Source organism: Schistosoma mansoni, chromosome 6 (assembly GCF_000237925.1).
Source record: "Schistosoma mansoni strain Puerto Rico chromosome 6, complete genome".
NCBI classification, from domain to species: domain Eukaryota; kingdom Metazoa; phylum Platyhelminthes; class Trematoda; order Strigeidida; family Schistosomatidae; genus Schistosoma; species Schistosoma mansoni.
The window spans coordinates 10,272,941-10,291,332 of record NC_031500.1 but is presented as its reverse complement, the minus strand read 5'-3'; the positions used below and the strand labels follow the sequence as shown (position 1 = coordinate 10,291,332).

The following is an 18,392-nucleotide window of genomic DNA, read 5'->3' as shown; positions in this document are numbered from 1 at the left end:
GGTTCGAATCTTGCGAGAGCGGGTTATTGGATGCGCACTGCTGAGGAGTCCCATAATAGGACGAAACGGCCGTCCAGTGTTTCCAGATTTTCCATGGTGGTCTAGCTTCAATTGACTCACGCTTTCAACTATGATAAATAGTAAATCTCCACAAAACCCCTTCTATAAATAAAACTATTATTAGTTCTAAATTCACTTAGTATTGTTTGTTTGAATCTTCCCATTGATGTTTAGGACTGCAACTGGTCAGTTTCACCGCATTGCATAAGAAAGTGACTATCAGGACTCAGTAGCTGAGTGGATAACGCGATGGCGTTTGAAGCGAAAGGTGCTGGGTTGGAGTCCCAGAGTGAACATCAACTCTGAGATGCAGGTACATTCAGCTGACGAGTCTCAAAAGGGATGAAACGCGCGTCAAACTGGATTCCACTGCTAGTCACTATCCATCTCTGTTTATAATATATATATATATATATGAAAATATTATTTGCGTTTGTACAGCTATGGAAAACAAATTCGTCGAAAAGAGAACTCTTCACTTAACCAATCCTTCTTATTTTATGTCTCAATGGGCATATTCCTTTAAGATATGTCTACGATATTCCATTTTATTATTGTACAGTACCGAACTACTGACCGTACGGTTTTGTTTAACTTGACTCAAGGTCACACTGTTTAGCGGTTATTCAATATTCTTCTTTGACTGTCTAGTTTAATTTGATTCGTGTAGTTGAAAGATTTTAATTCGATTAAATTGGAAATACTCTTTATTTATTTGCAGTACTTAATAGTTTTACCTACGAATCTTTTTCCTTATATAGTACGCCAATTTGTATTGGAGAAAGCGTTGACTTTACACTGTAAGCAGTATTGTTGAGGTAGATTGTATTTTTGAGATAATTTGTTACTGCACATCATTTAACAGTATAAATTACTAGGAAAATTTGTGTAATATTGTAACTCCTAGTTGTCAGTGACTCGAGGAAGCCTTGTATATAATGACAGAAGAAAGTAGTTTGGCACAGTCGAATAGATCTAGGCTTGTTGGATAATTCGTGTGTTCAGATTAATTATTTGTAGTTCTGTTGTTACTTTGAATTGATAAGACAACCATTGAGATAAATAATAATTTACAAATTAACTGAATAACTCTATACAATTGGGACACAAACTCATTTGTTTAAAGATTATGCTCTCTTTTTGATGTCAAAAGGTCATGAGTTCGATCCACGATGCGATAGCGAATGCACACTGCTAAGGAGTTCCATACGTGTACAAAATAACTATTTAATGTCCCCTGATTTTCAATTGTTTTAAACTGAAGTCAGTATGTAGTGTAAAAACTGCTAAATCCAACAATCTTCAAAGCAACCTAAAAATTAAAAACGATAATTGGTTGGTATGTTGGTAAAAATCGACTGAAACTGTATTTTGTCGCAGACTGATTTTAACTGTGGGGCCACTTAGACTTGTACCATCCTTGTATCAAAAGCAGTATTATCGCCCAATCTTAATCTTTTCAATAATAGGATCCAGAATCTTTAGATGTTACACGGAATTTACAGTCTTTAGTTTACTGAGTTGTAATCCAAGCCAGTGGGACTATCATCTTCATAGTCATCAATGATACTTGTGTCATTCTCAATATGGTGTTGTTATTTTATTTCACCAATAAACTATGAATGTATTGGCAAGATTTCATGATAGCTAGTTTCATTGAATGACTTGTAACATATTTGAAACGTAGCCGTTATCAACTTCTAGTTTCGATAATCAAATAGTCTCAATCTCACGCATGTGTTGTTACTAATTGTTATTGATTGCTTTCATGATAAAATGTAAATGCTACCTATGTACTTACTATGTGGTCAGCTGTTATTTTCTCTTGTATTTTTTCTAGTTCATATTCTCTCATATACTGTTCCTCACACTCCCTCAAACACATAAACTACCTTCAGGTTAGATGCAAACCTACCAAAGACTAAAATTTCTAGAGTCATCACCTAACTATTCAAGAAAAAAACCTGTTTTGAAAATGTTTTGTCAAATTAACTTGTCTTAATTTTTAGATTTAAAAAAATATGCAATTTACTTCAGTTATGTCAACAATGTCTCAATTTTTGTGCGTTTGTGCAGTGGTATATACGTATGTGCATGTGTATAGATATGCATGCAAATTTGGCGGCCTGCTTGAATTTCTGTGCTACTCGTTCCTGTCATCTATATATTTCAACAAGTTATCTCTTTTCGTTTTTTTAACATATCATTATGTTTATTAATCGCATAACCTATTCAGATGAGTTTATAAAAAGTTTACGACCTTTCATCGTACAAGTTACAGAAACTACAATCATCAGAGACATTATGGTTGCTAGCAATATGGGTTGAAAAGAATGAACATTATTCAGATGTCAATTCCTGAAGTGCTAACATCTAGCTGGTGATCACTCATTGTTTATCATCAGAATCAATCAAGAAATAAGAAAAGGAAACTTGCTGTAAATACTTTGTGCTGAGAATTCTATATTGTACCAAAAATATAATATTGAATAAAGCCATTAAAAAAATAATAATAAACACTTTAGAAAAGTTGTTTATAACATCATTTGATAGATAACTATGCAATTTTCATGGTTTGAATCTCAAAGAAATCTTAGACTAAACCACCATTGAAAACCAGGAGGCACTGGCCAGTTGTTTTTTCTAGTATATTTCTTCTTATTGACAATGTGCATTTACAGTACCGCCACAAGGGATTGAACCTATGATCTTCGATCTGTTGTGTGATTACTTTGCTTTTAAACCATTCAGTCGTCATTCATTCAAACTATGGAGGGCTTCAACTTTCCTCTCTCTCACACACCCCTATACCAACAAATCTAAAAACTGTACAAATCGTTTGGACAAAATGGGGATTCTTGGAAAAGCAATTTTTTTCTGAAATTTCTGAAATAAGTATTATCCGTATTACCGATGTAATCATATTCTATAGTAAACACGTATTCTATAGTAAAAAGTGTAATTTAAGTAAACTAGGTGTTTTTTCTCGGAAAAAGTACAAATCACTTTCGCTTTACTCTTGAATCTGTGTATATACGTGACACATTCTTCGTTTACCCCTGTTCGTTTTCTCTCTATCTTAAATAATTCACACATACACGTGCACATACATGCACATATCAATTTAGTTGACCCATTTTCCACAGATGAAAACAAAACTTACCAAATAAATGAAATGTTTGATTCCCAGTTGTGAATTAATTTTAAAGTGAAATTTTCGGTACGTGATGATTCTTATCAGTGAAATCGTGAATGATGATTTACAGCACAGTAGGCGGGGTTGGTAGGACAGGATTTTATTGAAGTTATCTTCTTTGAGCTGCGCAGTTTAATCATGAAAATTTCATTGCCTATCTAGACAATGGAATTATCACCAACATAGACTTCAGATGACTTATGGGAATTTCTTCATAAGTGACAACTAGAAAGCCAAGAATCAGGTCAAAAGGGAAGGCAGTGAAAATAAATATATGAATAATGACGGGACATGTGTCAACAACTGAAATCAAACTGTGATGAATACAACATACAAATTGCTGAATAAAATGTTAGTTATGAATTTATTGATTTAAAAATTAACTCTTCAAATATATATGTATATATAAACTAAGGTTATCAGCTGAATTGTTGTGAAGTTACAGTAACGGATTGAACAGTTGTTTTCGACGCGATATAGAATTTCTTAGCTGCTAACCGAACCAAAAAAAACCTGACAATATAAATATATAGCATTGAACTTAGAAATTACTTCAATATGATAATCGATAATAGATTGCCACACAGGATTATTGACGGGAAAATCAATCATTTATATGCCCCAAATTCACCCCCCTCTTTCTTCTCTTTCTTTGCTTGTCATTTATTTAAAATGACGCCGTAGAATGGGTAAAAATGATCCAGAAAAAAACTGTTATACCCAAAAACACAAGAATAGTTTAAACATTTTTTACTGAATCACATACAAAGCAATACAACTCTGCAATCAACAAAAACCTTAGTAACCTACCTAAATTATAAATACAATTGTTGAGATTAACTTAAATAAATTAATGTGATATTTGTAACGATAGATTTTGCAGGGCCTCAAATTGATTAAGATCAAGTACGTAAATCATTGCTTAATAACTACCCATGGATCTAGAAGTTAAGAGCTCACAGAGAAACTAAAGATCCTGGGTATGTTTCTCTGCAGGGTCGTCAATGTACACTTCTCGAATGTCCCTCCTGTTTTTCTAACATCAATCCGTGCTGTAAACTGTGAACACTCAGCAATTTCCATAACAACCACCGTACTAGTTGTATGGCCGTTTCATCACGAGCTGACACCAGCCAGAGTACAATTAAAGGTAGATAAAGTTAATACAGTTATGTCTTCGTTACAGTGTTTTAAACGGTGCTCGCCTAAAGTATTCTTTTACTCGTTAATTATAAATTTTGATGCTATACTTCTTTTTAGTAGAAACTTAATATTTGCTAACTGGCAACAAAATTCAACCGTACTTACTACAACACCAACGATAAAAAGTTGGAGAAACCGAAGCTTGGCACAAAGCAGTTCTACTGCTTATTAATCTGTTTATCCATCATCTCGATAACCTTGAGGACGACAACATGATAGGAAATTAAAAAAGAATACGTTAATCAATCAGAGAATAGTTAAGGACAGTGCTGGAATTATTCATTATGAGTTATAGTAAACTTCATAAAACGTTGGAACTATATAATATGAAAATCAATAATTTTGAGGGCCAACTTAGTAAAACATGGTCGAACTTAGTTGTTATCAGTTTTTATTGTAAGAGTGCTTAATTGAAACTAATTTCTAACAACAAAATGGTCCACTAATGAACACAGTCAGCTGATTTTCCTGACCAATATGTCTAACCATTTATAAATTTTGTATAACCTATGCTGCTGTACATTATTAACCAAGTGCTTATCTCTCTATCACTCTATTCACATTAATATATTCTTACAATTATCCATCAGGAGACTTTAGTTCGAATGACTACGATATATTACTCAAATAGTATTCAGTAGCATTTCTCATCCTAAATGTATTTGATGACCAATAGCATCATTCTTTAAGGCATTATGAATTCTACTACTCACACTACAACTATCGCTACTCTATTATTACCATTATTATTATTATTATTATTTTTATCTTTACTATTACTACGACTACTACTACTACTACTACTACTAATAATAATAATAATAATAATAGTGATGTAAAATACTTCAATATTTTGCATCATAATAATTTCAACTGACTACTTCTTATAGTAAATATTTTGGCATAATAAAATCTATCATCATTATCATTTTCAATGGGGCAAAGGAGAGACTCAAGATGAGAGAGAAGACAAGAGAACAGATGTTGGGTACATCCGACCACCCCTCTCCCCCACCCCACCCCCACATACACTTTTTTCTAATCCACTCATTTTAATATAAATATATTAATGATTTTATTATGATTCTCTTTTTCTAGTGTTCATTTTCTTTCTGAAAAATATGAATCGTCTAAAAATGATTTTTTTTGTCCAAATTTTCCTGTGAAGGGGTAATAAGAGTGTTTTCCTTAAAAAAAAACAATGTTACAAAATTTTGAGATTAATCAACTCGTTATTGAGTTATTATTATTATTACCATTACTATTATTATTATTATTATTATTATTATCAACATCATCATCTCTTCCACTGGGTAAGAATACAGATTACACTAGTTATAGTGCATAAATCAAATTTTATTAATATATACTTGTGCGTGTGTGTGTGTGTATTTAAGTGTGCACATATACACAATTTGATTATATCAGTATGTATACGTGTTTGCGTGTAAGTTATATATATAGATATATTATGTTGAGATTAGACTGATGAATTCTGAGAGAAAAAAAACACTAGTTCACAACAAAAAAATAGAAGGGGGAGAGGGGTGGACTATTGTTACAATAGGATTGGAAACAAAAAACAAAACAGAAATGATTCAAAATGTCAACTGTCATAGTTGATCTTGAAAGAAATTCTTATAATTCTAGAAGATAATCATAGAGTAGTATTAATAGTTAGTAGTATATATATAATGTCAGTAATAGTTTATATTACACGATATATATTAATCTAAAATTATGTATGTATCTAATTGTGTTAAATATTTGTATCGATAAATGTAATCTATTCAACCATCAAGATTTATTAGTTAAATATGTCCAAAAAATTGTATCTTAATATTTAAAATTGTTGTTATGCATTCAATAGTTTGTTGTTTTTAATATTTTTCTAGAATGTCTATAAATTTATTCTATACAAATAACTAATTATCATTTGTAAGCAAAGATGGACAGTGGCTAGCAATGAAATCCAGGACAAGGAGCGTTTCGTCCTATTTGGGACTCGTCAGCTGGATGTATCTGCATCTCAGAATTGATGTTTCACTGTGGGACTAGAGCCCAGTACCTTTCGCTTCAAACACCATCGCGTTCTCTACTCAGCTACTGAGTCCTGATAGCCACTTGCTTGTGCAATGGGGTGAAGTTTAAATTCACTCAGTATTACTTGTTTGAATCTTCATTTGTATAATTATATGAAGAAATTTTAAAATTTCCCTTATTGATCTTAGTTGATGGACAATCAGTGAAAACTAGAGGGTATTAAGAAGTCGACTCAACTTAAGATGAAAAAGTCCTCAGTACCACAAAGTATTCATTGCCTAATTTGAGATTCAACCTAACATATTCAAGTTCAACATGAAATGTCTAACTTTTTAACTAAATGACTTAGTATTCACTGGTTTGTTTGTTCAACTTCAGTCAATTAATGACCATAATCTAGTTCCATCAGTAGGTAACTGTCTCACACTAGATATGATTAAACTAGACTGGTCATAATTTCTTTAATGGGATTTTTGCTTCTGAGGAGTCCCTAGTTTTCAGTGATCATCTAACTAACTCAGATTTTCTATTCAAAAGACATGGGAAAAATAAAAAATCAAATAATATCTATTTGTCATATCTAGAGTTCATATTCTAGCTGTACTACGTACTACATGAGCACTCAAACTATAGAACCCTCCAAGTCGCAAGTAAGAATACAGAAGACGAGTGAGAAAGAATGTTATTCCGAACAGTGTCAACTATGGTACGAAACACTCAGGTATTTATAGTTTTTAGTAAAAACCAAATCATTACAGTCATCCAATCCACATGTAGTGGTGTTTAGCATTTGTCCAACCGTGTAACTACACGTCAACATTCTTTCGAAAGATGATTGAATAAGATGTCTTTGACACTTTGTGAGCTTCTTAGAACTTCCTTGAGTTCACCTGTGGACCATCCTTACACTATCCGTCTATGGATGTCCAAATTATGGGCTGAACAGAACTTTAAGGACTGGATACATCATATAACCTTCAAATAACTGTAGAGATTCTTATTTAGCCCGTGTGTATGTGTGCCTGTATATTACAAAAGTCTGGGAAACAGAAGAACAATAGAAACAGACTGAGAAAGATACTGAAAAAACAGATTGACACACAGAGATGAGTACACAGTTAAGAATATAATAAGTCGATAACAATTCACGTTCACATCAATATGAAATGAAAACAATCCGGCAACTGAAAAGTACAAAACAATAGAGTAGCATTCTTGATGATATTGCCGACTTATTTCTAACATGTGAACTCCTGTTAATAATTTTTTTCTTAGATATGATGCATGAAAGATAAATCCGTTGTTTTCCCGTCTCTTTATATCATCATCATTATTATCATCTTCATTATATCAGTCTGTTGAATGACTTACACATATTAAGTATAGGAAATTAATTACTAGAACTGAGAAATAATAAACATCTGTAATATTAAAATAATGATAATAATGGCCTAAGGTATCTTTCTGTCTTCTTTCTTTGTCATTCAACAGACAAGATGTAAGAATTCTCATGGACTAGTGCATATGCATATATATAGAGATACGGATTTGTGTGTGTGTGTGTGAGTATGCGTGTGTATTCTTATATATACATATATTCACATAATCCATTACATTCGCTTGAGTGAATAAATATTTGGATAAATAAATGAATTAGTTACAGAGTAATTATATATTCACATGAGTGATTCGTAGGAAAAAAATAATTTCGTGATTCCTTATTTAAGATAAAAAACAACTACGAAATGGAAATAGGACAAATTGGAAAAGAATGTTGAATGATTACCAATATTTATTTTCTACATATATAGTTCCCTTCATCATCCCTGAAGAGAGTAAGAACAAGGATCTCAACAAAATAGTATAATGGAACTCCTCAGCAGTGCACATCCACGATCCCGAATCGCGAGATCTGAACCCAGGACTTACCAGTCTCGCGCCGGAGCACTTAACTGATAGACCACTGAGCCGGTATCCAACGGTGTTAATGTCTAACTTCAACCAATCCACGAAATTGAGCAACCATTCACCAATGTCATCAGTGAGTTGATATCTCCCAACAGACCTGGTTGAACTCCACTGGTTACTGCTTCTCACCTCATGGAGCCAGTCACTAGTGAGCACATGATCATTATCAGAAGGGGTTTGGTGGAGATTTTAGTAATTTTACAGAGTTGAGATCATGAGTCAATTGAATCTAGACCACCATCGAAAACCTGGAAGCACTGGACAACTCAACACCGTTGGATACCGGCTCAATGGTTCTAAAGGTTAAGTGCTCGCGCGCGAGACCGATAAATCCTGGGTTCGAATCTCGCGAGGCGGGATCGTGGATGCGCACTGCTGAGCAGTCCCACAATAGGACGAAACGGCCGTCCAGTGCTTCCAGGTTTTCCATGGTGTTCTAGCTTCAAACCCCTTCTGAAAATAGTATAAATTCATCTTATTTAAACAGTTAAATTCACGAGTGAATATAAGTTAGGCCACATTGAAAACCTGGAAGCACTGAAAGACCGTTTCGTCCTAGTATGAGACTCTTCAGTAGTGCACATCACGATCTCGCACAAAGCGACTCCAACCCAAGACCTTTGGTCTCGCACGCGAGCGCCTAATCTCTAAACCGTTGAGCCGATATCCAATGGTGTTAATGTCTAACTTCAATCGACCCATGATCTTGCGCAACCCATTATCTATTTTCTGAGGTGGATAACTGTCTCCATCCGACATGGAATGGACTCCATCGGCCATGACTTCTCATTAGAACCCCAGGACATTCATCTTGAAGCTAGTCACTAGTTATAATTACAAAATTGGTTGAAATTACTTTCATGAAAGAGTTTAGTTAGAAGTTACTTTGAAGACATCAGCATAGTAAAAAAAGGGTGTAAATATGTAAATATGTATCTCATTATGTAAAACAAGATTCTACAACATTGATTGTAACAAGAGTTCAAAGGGCTAGAAATAAGTGATCACGCAGTGAGTAAACATTGATAATAAGTAAGAATTAAATGAGTAAAGTTTAGTTAGTTAAAATAAGATTACTAATCTAGAAGACAGTTGAAATAAAAAGGTATTATGATGTAATTGAATGAGAGTCGAAATTTTTTTTGAAGACATAACGAAGGAATATTTATCACTAAGGCAAGGAAAGATTAATTACCATCTCCTTCTGAACATATAAATCAGGTATTTGATGCCTGATGGCTATGGCTTCAGCAAACTTCGAAAAACTGGAGTTTGGTTGTTTATTAATCACCATGAAAGATTGCAAGGTATTGAACTGATGTCCTGTATTCACTGTCCAAAGTCATTTTTTTCTTTTGTTCTAAGGCTTTTTGAAACATGTTCAAAAATCTAAGGTATGCCACCTTTCTGTTTGGTTAGTTTGGCTGCTTTGGCAGGTATACGCAAACTTATAAACACGGTTGGAGGTAACAAGGAAGGTGACGCTTGTCAGTCTTCTATCGGGTTATTGAACATGTTGCTTCATACAGAACTAATAGTTTGGCTACCGGGTAAGTTCTAGCTAATGCAGTGTTAAGCCGCCTGCCGACTGTGATTGTGACACCATCACCTTAGAAGTTGAGGTTTACAGACATTTTTTCTATTGACTTTTGTTCAATCCGTCTTGTTTTCTTCAGATTTTTTACATTTGTCAATAAATTTCTGTACGTAGCAGTTGCATCTTAGGAATTTTTCAACGCTCATCAATTCTCCTAGTTTGTCGGTGTTTTCATCTTAGTTTTGTGTTGCATAACAATATTTTAATATGATTATACACGGAATAGAACTTGGGACTTTCAAGTTTACAGATAAATACAACAAAATTAGATCAGTAAGTAGATAAAACCAGTGGTATCTATTTCAAATTCTCGGCCAACTATCGACAGTGTATTACTATCAGTCACTATTATCAGCGTTATATCCGACGAAGACTAAAGAAGTGGTAACTATCAAGATTAATTTATGGGCTATTATTGTATATATTCTTATTGTATAACTATTAAAAAACCACATATATGTATACTTATTTTATCATTAGCTTTATATCAACCCATTAACTATTGTTGTATGATTTACCATTCTTGATATGTTGCCAGCTTATTATTCAGTCTCCTCTAATCACAACCACCTTTTAACTTAATCATGCATAATCGTTATTTTTTATTTTATTGAATGACTTGGTTGAGTGTGCCAGTATATAAACTACGTATGCTTGAAATAAAATATTCGTATAATGAAGGCTGGCTACTGTGTTCTGGACTCAGTGGGGGAGGTAGGGAGAGAAGCTACCAAATTAAGGATCAATAAGAGCTTGGCGTTGAATCAAGGTTATTAGTGCTAGAACGGGTTCCAATCGGTGTTTTTTTTACGTGATGTTAGTCAGCAGCCATAAGGCTTTATAATCGGTAGTATGAAGTGAATTTTAACCTTTCAACATATAATCAGCTGAATACAGCTATAAACACCTAATCATCTATTAGGTGGCTAATTTTTCACGAAGTTACTTCTCTTCTGTATTCTATGAAACTAATGTATTCAGTGTAGTTAAAAGATTTAGAAATACAGTGTAATTGTACATAAAGCGGTAAAAACTTATCAAATGTTAATATTATTATGGTTTAAATCACAAACAGATATTAATTAGACAACCATTAAGAACCTGAAAGCACCATACGGTCGTTTCGTCCTGGCATGAGATTCCTCAGAAGTATGCATACATGATCCCTCATCCAGGAATCAAATCCATGACTTTTGGTTTTACATTCTAGCTCTTAACCTCTAGATCATTGACCCGGCGTCCAATGCTATATATATCTGACTTTAGTCAATTCACGATATTGTTAATATTTTATTGTGAAGTGGTCAAATTAAATATATCGATACATCGAATAAAAGTAATAGATGTATATCCATTGGCCTATTTAGCGAATAAATATTTTCAACTATAGGGTGCACGTACAACAGATCGAAGTGTAGTGAACGATAACTCAGGTGAGGATAACTAACTTGTTGTTTACTGCAAAATTACAGAGTGCCTTGGTAAATTATGAAAACCATACATTAAATACTTCATTTGAACATCTTCCATCAGTTGTCCTTTACATCTTTCATGATCCTTCCAATTCTCAATTCCTTTATGTTTCCCTTTCTGTTTCCTTCAATTCAATCTTCTCAAGCTTTTTTGACAGGCATTCCACTTTTGATTGGTGTTACATACTACTTAAATCTGTCAACAAAAGTAGAGTCCATCACAAAATGAGGTTAGCAGAGGAATCCAGGATGAGCATTTCATCCAGTTTGGGTCTGTTCAGTTGGATTTACCTGTCATATGCCAAAGTTGATGTTCACTTGGGGATTAAAATACACTACTTTTCGCTTTAAATTACAACTCATTCACTTAGCTGATGAGTTCAAATAATCATTCACTTGTTTAACGAGTATAAAATTTATCCCAATTTATGATGATTAGGATTATCTTATTATTGATATTTAAAAGTGAGTTTTGATCAATCTTAGTTGGCATATATGATTCCTGTGAGGATCACCACAATTAAGTCACTACCTCACATCCTATCTAGTCACGTAACATCGCGGATTGATTGAAGTTAGACAATAACACCGTTGGATGCCGGCTCAGTTGTCGAGAAGTTAAGCCCTTTCGCGCTAGACCGGAGGTCCTTGGTTCGAGTTTAGCAAATCAAATTATCGTATATAGAACAATCTGTCTGGTTCATGAATCATATTCTGAAATATGATTTTGTCTTATTGGACTAAATAGAGTTGTTATTACTGAAATAGAACTTATTAATCTCAACATATAAGAAAAAGTATAAAGGTAAACAATAACAACAAATGAAGTTTTCGTTTCACTATACAAACATTATATTCGAAAGATTACATAATACCTGACTATACTCATTTGTAGATAAATTTATTTTATACTGATTTGTCTAAGTATAACTCAAACTAGTGTTTATAAACAATTGTCTACACAAGATACTTAATGTCCATTGGCCGGATACCATCAGCAACAATCTACTCTAGGAGAGAATAAACCAGATCCTAGCTGAAGAGATCAGGAAAAGACGTTGGAAGTGGATAGGACATACATTACGGAAAACGCCAAATTGCATCACGAGGCAAGTGCTAACTTGGAATCCTGAAGGGAAGAGGAAAAGAGGAAGGCCAAAGGACACATTGAGTCGGGAAATAGAAACAGATATGAAAGGGATAAATAACAACTGAAAACCACTGGAAAGGATTTTCCAGGACAGATTTGGATGGAGAATGTTGGCGGTCGGTCTATGCCCCTCCATAAGGGGTGACAAGTGTAAGTAAGTAAGTAACTCAAATAAATATTATACTGTATTAAGAACTTGAGTTATATGGATACAACTAAATGTTATACTGTCCAGATGTCATACTGAATTAGTCCATATTCGCACATTCAATCCCTTTCTAATGAGAACGCATTCATTTAGGATTAGTATAATATTGTCAAAAATTTACTTATTAGAATATCCTCCTTATTACATTTGATTTATTAATAATCTACATAAAAAGTACAAAAACTGTACTGTTTACCAACCAATGATAAGAAAATTAACATCAATAACCACAATAGATAATCACTGATAAATGTTATACTTGCCTTTACTCTATATCAAAGATAATATTTTGAAAATAGATGTGGGATAGTACATACATTATTCAGGAATTGTAACCATTAGTCGTTGAAACTTCGGATTTAAATTAAAGATCTTGAATTAATCTAAGCTAGGCAACCATTGAAAACCTGGAAACATTTCAAAACCGTTCCGTCTTGGTATGGAACTCATCCGCAGTGGGCATACTTGACCTCCCGTGTGGAAATCGAACCCAGGACATTTACAATAGCGTACAAACGCCCAAAGATCAAATATCCAAAGTTCCAGTGAAAAATAGTTACCAGTGAAGCTAAACCTTATCGAGTGTGAAAAATCTACCCACCGAATACAATGGAAGATGACCGCGCAATATTGTGGATTAGTTAAAATTAGAATTGTGCATCATTGAGTGCCAGTTCAGTAGTCTGGATGTTGAGCTTTCTTGAGCGAGATCGAATTCTGGCTGCAGAGTCGTGGGTGCACACAACAGTGTAAATATTAACATTGGTTCGCGCGTACATCCAATTGATGTGTTCCATTCAGAAAGAAAGCCATCTTTTGAATTCCACTGTTAACCATTATTAAAAATCATAATTCATAAAATCTGTTCAATGTTTGTTGAATAAACAAAATGTAAACAACCAACCGAGGTTTTTCAATAATTTTCCCCAACCTGTTTTTCAAAGAGAAATTCTGTCAATTCATGCAACAAAGAACAGTTGTTGTTTTGACTTAACCAAGAGAATTCCCAAATGATTTACACATTAAATGTAATCAACTTCTGTGAGCATCATTCTGACTCATCGATTACTACTACCCTCTCTCTCTCTCTCTTTCATACACAAACATGCACGTAAACACACGTGAATATACATTTAAGTCTTCCCTATTTAACCTGAGTTTTCCTATAGTTTATTCCGGACGAAATATAACAGACTATTTGGTTGTTTGTGGTTTTACTTGTTCTCAAATTATCATAAATACCCCATCGAAAAGTGTTTTCCTTAATCTACATAAACAAACTCGTTATTATTACTCTACTTCAAATCTTTGTCTGAAACAACCCACTCACAATGACGAGTCACGAAATACATCGAAATGAATATTTGTCAAGTTGTTGTATGAATTAGTTCATTATATTGAGTATAAAACGTTCACATAAAATGCAAAGAGTGATCAACATTACTCGAAAATTAGAGATGAACCAGTTTGTTATTTTCTGTTAGGGATGATCTACTGGAAATTGTCAAAGTAGGTTATATCGAGGCAATACGCACAGTATGCACATATGCCAATAAGAGACTGAACAGTTGCAGTCCTAACACATTGATGGGAAGATTCAAACAAGTAATACTAAGTGAATTCAAACTTCACCCCATTGCACAAGCAAGTGGCTATCATGACTCAGTAGCTAAGTGGATGACTCGATGGCCTTTGAAGCGAAAGGTACTGGGTTCGAGTCTTGGGTTGAACATCAACTTTGAGATGCAGGTACATCCAGCTGACAAGTCTCAAGTCGGACGAAACGCACGTCCTGGATTCTACTGCTAGCCACTATCCATCTTTGCTTACTATAGGTTTTCTACTGTTTATCGTTCAACTGTAATAAAGAAAATAGTACTCCTTGAGAGATTCAAAACTCTATCGTATCCTTCTCAATTCAACTCGACTACATTGTGAATTTGTTGGTGATTAAACAGACTTGTCATAATTCATTATTTCTAAACAGTAGAATTTCTTTGTATACACATTTTGATTGGTTTTGTAGTTCTGATGTCATCAGCGATGATTGTTTTCACCAACCCGTTCCATAATTATTTCATTGGTACGGATAACATGATTCTCAGTATTCATCTCGAATGAGTATATAGTCGTCAATATAAACACAACTGGAGTGGGTAATTTGTGAAGATAGTTGAGTTTTCATGATTTATATCACCGACTGATCTTATTTAGACAACTACTGAAAGTCAAGAGACAGTGGATGGCTGTTTAGTCAGGTGACACAACTGGTTATCTTTGCACATTCATGACTGCACTGACAATCGAACCCAGCACCTTGATATCTTACAGTGAGCACTCAGCCTGCAAACCACTGAGCTGTCATCCAACGCTTCACATTATCTAACTTCAATCATTTCGATGTATGCTACGATCGTCTTCCACTCCTTGTAGTGGCTAACTGTTTTACACACAACTTCGTTGAAATAAACTAGTCACTTTTTCATACTAGATTCCTTGTATTCTCTTCTCTTGTTTACTGAGTTATACGTGTAAAGAAGTGCCTTTCTATAATGGAAAAATTGTACTAAGAAACTTGATAATTCATACGGTAAGTGGGATCAGTATTCTTTTTTTGATCCTACATACATCACTGTCCTGTATAAATTCTCTGGTTCAATTCAATTTTCATCATAAGAATTGTTTTAAAATAAGTAAACATTATTATCGAATATTATTCTGACGACTGACTCCATCACAGTTTTAGTCATCTTTGTATGTTATTGTAATCTTACTGGCTCATTTGTTCAAACTGGTCTCTTCTCAATTGATTCTTTAGTTGATGCAGAAAAGTATACATCACATTGATTTACACTTTTATGATAACGTCTAGAATGACAATGAATATTTCACAAATGAGTCAAGTTCACTTTTGAAATAACAATTTTCCAAATACACAACAATACTAATAATAATATAAGTTCAAAGAAGAATTGTTATATCTGCGATAGTGTTTAAATGACTAGTCCTTGGTGTTGAAAACCATGAATTCGAAGACATATAGTGAGAACACGAACACTAGTAATAAAGATGAGTAGTAGTTAGCATCAATTAGTCTATACATCACTTTCTGAACACAGTTATCACACCATACAATTAAGGATCTACAACCAACAAATATAACAAATTGATTGAATTATGTAATTATCCCTTTTCAATATATGATTATATGTCATAGACGATTGGTGAAGCAGTTAGTGTCACAGGTCCCCCGCATTGCAATCGGTCAAATTATTGCTCACCATTTAGAATAACCACAAGTCAAAATTACAAATGAGTAGAATTTTCTTCATTTGGTTATTTATCAACTGATATGATAATTGGAAAGAAGTTGATTTGAAGAAGAAACATGTTTACAGTTGTAGAATAGACAACATTCACCATAATTATATCCACATATATTGATTAGTTATTGAGACTCATAAAATTCTGGATTATCTCTGTTATAACGTGTGTTCCTGAATGGGCTGTTTATATTGTAGTGCCGCGATTCGTTAATCGTTCGTTTCGATAATCGATATAATTCTAATCTTAACGGCGCGTAAAATCAGAAGACAAAGGATAGCAGCAACTACAGTTTACTGTCGAATAACTCAGGTCACAAAGTTAACATCTGAGCGAATAATAACGAGCGAGTGAACAGGCGAATAAGCGAAGGAAGCGAACGAGGCGGAAATGACATGCAGTGGAGATGGCTGAGAAGCCAACTCGAGAGCGAAGCGAAAACAATGCGTATTGGAGATTGGCTGTGAAGCCAACTCGATTTAAGCAAGCGTTAGTCAACATTTATAGTCAGGCAAAAATGAGTGACAGACATATGATGAATAAGATACGAAGTGTACACACATATACGCTCATATAAAAGTATAGCCAAGGTTAATAAGCAAATGATTAACAAGATCAAAATATGACTCATGACAGGCGAATTGGCTTGGCCAGCAACTAGAATAAAGTATATGGGCTTAACATAACAACCGATACTACATAGCCCCCTTGTAGAAAATAGCACATTTATAAAAAAAATGTCTGTTTTCGAAAAATAACACTGAAGCGGTATGTAAACAGTGTTAACATGTAGGGAAAAAATTGTACAACACCTGTCAAATAAGGGGTGAGCGTATTATACGAATGTGTCATACTTATGCAAAAAGGTACATGAATATTGTCAAGATGCGGACAAAAATTGAAATGCTAGCATGTGATTATGAGTAAATTGGTAAGCGTACAAAAAAAATTTAACATGCATTTATGTAGTGACTGTCCGAATGATAAAATAACATGTTCGTATAAGCGATTCGAAATGTCGTGAAAATAAAGTATAACAGTAATTGCTCTGTGGTGCTGACTGAACATGAGGATAAAAAACAGTGAAATATTAGTATGTTCTGATAAGCTGCAGTAGAGTAAATAGGTTCGATTGGCGATGAGTGTATTCGAATTTACATAACTGAAGTTTATGTGGGATAAAAATAATCCAGCCGTAGGATGATGACTGCATCAACGATTGATATTCATTGCTATACTGCTATTGATAATGATAATAAAATGCGAAGTCAGTGTACGTTGTCGTTTGCGTTGAGTTATCGCTAAATATGTATTAGTAGAATGACCAGAGGAACAGGATAATGACTGCTGAGACGAGTATATGCGGAGTCGTATTCCTTTATGGTCATGCAGCCTATCGTGGTTTGTGTAGTTAGAGGGATATGCGCTCAACCTCGTTTGTTACGAAACCGTATCAAGGCGTAATAAAAATACCAATACATATGATAATAAATGACAGCGAATGAGACTGACTTGGATGTGAAGAACAAGAGTGTATCTTTGAGAGACTAGCTCTAAACTCTATGTTCTGGCGTACAGTGCATTGAGAATAGAATATTAATAGCAGTAATCGAATAGTATTTATGGGTAACGGATGATACAGCATTCAGTTATACATGTGAATGAATAAATAATATGAACATAATCATTATTAATCGTCTGGTAATGCGGCGTCGAATATTTGGTTTGTGTATAAACATTAAAGTAGGGATCATCGTGAAACAAAGATTGCGGAAGTTCGGTTTAGGTTGTCGCTGAAAGTTTAGGAAACGACGATTGCTGCGTACCAATGGGATGAATGAACATTAGTTGCATCGAGAACATAAGTTCCTACTATCGGGAGTATGACTCCAAACTTATGTCTATGAGAGAGTGTAATATTAGACCGAAAATGACACGAAAAAAATTGGAATGAACTCACTTAAATCAGGAAAATTTTACGTCATTGGATAATAAAAATAATCCAGTGAGTTTCGAATATCATAACGTGTAATGTCCATATAATTATAATTTGGTTTGATCAGTGATTCGATTGCGTAGATGTCATAGTTTAATGTCAATACGAACAAAAACAATAATTCCACGTTAGATGATGATATGACATTATTGTAATAATGAGCATATGATGATTA

At 34.0% G+C, this 18,392-nt stretch overlaps 1 non-coding gene across 1 annotated transcript; it reads left to right on the top strand.

The window, feature by feature from the left end:
* The first annotated feature begins 286 nt into the window (after positions 1–286).
* On the top strand, positions 287–353 carry Smp_tRNA_01710_Gln_TTG.1.1. The gene has a single exon. It is a non-coding gene (tRNA).
* The last annotated feature ends 18,039 nt before the right edge of the window (positions 354–18,392 follow it).